Below are 3,446 nucleotides of genomic sequence, written 5' to 3' on the forward strand. Positions count from 1 at the left end.
CAGGATCTCCCAGTGTGACAGTTTTGCACCCTGCAGACTGATAGAAAGCAGCTGGGACTCCCCTGGCGGAAAAGAAGAAGACCGGCATCGAGAAACAGGTGAGGGCGGCGAGGGGCCGAACAGCGTTGGTGGGGGGAAGTGTGCAGAATGTCTCCAGACAAAAACTATATCGCACTTTTGACCAGTCCTCACACTTATGACCGGTCATCATTTATGCCTGTTGCAGCATTTTGTGCATAGGGACTACTCAGAGGGCTGAAAAGTTATTTTTGACCTGTCCTCACACTTTTGACTGGTCCTCACACCTACAACTATCTTTACATTTTGCACCCTATCTTGTAACCGTGGTGAAGAGAAGCAGTTGTGAAATGAGTGATATGGTTGTTAAAAATGCTGCAATGGGCATAAATGTGAGGATGGTCATAAGTGTGAGGACTGGTCAAAAATTACTTTTTTTAGCCCTCTGAGTAGTTTCTATGCCCATAGCCACATCCACTCAGTCACATGAGCAGTTAGCCACGCCCACCAGTCACATGACCACCAAGCCACACCCCAAAATAAGCCACGCCCCCCCGGTGGCCCAGGCCTTTGCTTATTTTTCTGTATTTGGCCCTCACTCAAAAAAGTTTGGACATCCCTGCTCTAAAACCATCACATAACAATTAGAACAGCCATCCTTCTAATTAACTTAGGCTTACCAGAATTCAGCTTGACTCTACGGCCTCTAACTCTACCCCTGTTCTGCCCTGACTCATCTAATACTTATGGAGTGGCAAGTTAGCACTGAGTGGCATTTGCATCATAATGGCACTGTGCCCTGTGAGAACAAGCCCAAACTATGTGCCACCCAGTAATTTAACCACACATGGACCAAACAGATCTGCCCCTGTGTCATTCTTGAGATATGAACCTGCAGTATTATTTTTCTTCCCACTCCACAAAGTATTCCAGGATAATTCAGTGATCAGAATGCCCAAAAATAATTTAGGAGAAACAAGATTGCATTCTTCCTGCTTCTTTCTCATACAAGTCATCTTTGGGAAGACCGAGTCAATTCAGTGATGAACTCAGTACTGAATCCAGATTGAAACTTATCTATCTATCAATCATCTATAGCTATGATGGTGAACCTATGGCACGTGTGCCAGAGGTGGCACGCAGCGCCCTCTCTGGTGGCACATGAGCTGTCACCCCAGTTCAGCTCCTCTCTGCATGAATGCGTGCCTTCAACCAGCCAGCCAGCCAGCTGGTCTTCGGGTCTCTGCTGTGCATGCACAGAGGGCGGGGCACGTGTAGGTGGGCTGCACGTATATGTGTGGAAGGGCGAGTGCAGGAGGCCATGTGTGTATGAGCGGGATCCAGGGCACATGTGGGGGGGCCATGCACGCATGCATAGGGGCCGGGGCGTATGTGCGGAGCCGCACACACATTACATTTTGGGGGTTTGGAGTGTACACACACATTTGTGTGCATGCTTGCACTTGTAGGAATTTAGCACCCACCCCCCTCCTAGAAGAATGAAATATTTTAGAAAATATTTAAAAAGGCAGAATATTATATTTCCCTGGATGAGAAATGGAGAAACATGTTTTAAAGACAAAGCAGCTCCCTGCAACTTCCTGCCACCCCCCACCTTTGTCAATGGGTCAGAGACAGAAACTCATTCTCCACACCTTTGTCAATGGGCCATCATCTGCAACACAATAGGACCCATCTAGCAACAGAAACTCACCACATGGCAAGGCTCAGGCAAGCTTGAGGGACAACCTACAATGTTAACTAAGACCCCTAGACCACCTGGGAGTTTGACAGCCAATCAGGATACTCTTCCTGTGCCCCAGAAAGTTCAAAGCTCAGAAAAAGCATAAAGCCAGGGAGCACACAGGATCTCAGCCCCTTTTTCTGTTCAGGAACTCAAGCCATGTGATCCTGACCACCATTAAACCATCTTTCCAAGCAGTCTCCATGTTTTCAGTGTCTTTGTCCCCACTTGGAACTGAACCCAGATGGACATTTCTTCCAACACACTCTTTGGGCACTTGGTCTGGAAAAGTTTAGGCATCACTGATCTATAAAGGTAAAGGTAAAGGTTCCCCTTGTACATACATGCTAGTCGTTGCCGACTCTAGGGGGTGGTGCTCATCTCCGTTTCAAAGCCGAAGAGCCAGCGCTGTCCAAAGACGTCTCCGTGGTCATGTGGCCGGCATGACTCAATGCCAAAGGCGCACGGAACGCTGTTACCTTCCCACCAAGGTGGTCCCTATTTTTTCTACTTGCATTTTTACGTGCTTTCGAAACTGCTAGGTTGGCAGAAGCTGGGACAAGTAACGGGAGCTCACCCTGTTACACGGCAGCACTAGAGATTCGAACCGCTGAACTGCCAACCTTTCGATTGACAAGCTCAGCTGTCTTAGCCCCTGAGCCACTGCGTCCCTTTATCTATCAATCTATTTTATTTATTATTTATTATTATTTATTATTTACTTATCTATCAATCATCTATCTATTATCTATAGTATCTCAAACTACTACTTACTTGGAACCTCTAGGTAAGTAGCCTTCAATCACTGAAATATTGAAATATTCTTTAGAGTTAAAGACAACCATGCAAATAATATAAACAGCAACAAACAAGAACATATCACAAGACACCACAATACCCATGCATAAATCCACTTCACCTAAGCACATCTGCATTTAGTCAATTACTACCCGACCACCCCCTTAGCCACTTTTGATTGATTGATTGATTACATGCCATAGTCATTTTTGACTCCTACTGACCACATAGGCAGGGTTTTTTATCCATCACAATCTTTCTCTAACTTGTTTTTTTTTTTTCAGATCTTCCAATGATGCACTCATGATCCTGGTAACTAAGTCCATCCACCTTGTCACTAGCCATCCTGGTTTTTCCCCCTTCTATCTTTTCTAGCATTAGAGATTTCCCACAGATTGGTGCGCTAAGGAAACCTATTAAAAAGGGGAAAGAAACCCGACAATGTGTTGCCATTCTACCACGATTTTGCATTAACAGTAGGTGTCAAAAATGACTAATGACTATCTGCTCTGTCTTTTTTGTGCCCTCCTGGGGTTGATTCTGCACCTTCCATTTAAGCTGCTTAGTTACACAAATGATCTTTTTTTTTTATTTGTGTTTGGGTTGTTCCTTTTCTTTATCACCCATCCTATAGAACTCAGCAAAAGGTATGAAGCTATTATTTCCTTTTTTTCTTCCTTTCCTGAGAAAAATGACAGTAGCCTCCAGGCTAAACTTTTGATCCGTCTGTTCTCTTGTTTTCAAAACAGCAAGGATTTACAGTTTTGTATGCAGCCACTGCTTACAGATCTGGCAAATTTGCAAAAGGGAAGAACAAACAGACCCGATATCCTGGAAATGAAAAAATAATTTTAAAAATCCTAAGCAATATTTTAATGTTTATATA

The sequence above is a fragment of the Ahaetulla prasina genome, chromosome 4, assembly GCF_028640845.1.
Source record: "Ahaetulla prasina isolate Xishuangbanna chromosome 4, ASM2864084v1, whole genome shotgun sequence".
NCBI classification, from domain to species: domain Eukaryota; kingdom Metazoa; phylum Chordata; class Lepidosauria; order Squamata; family Colubridae; genus Ahaetulla; species Ahaetulla prasina.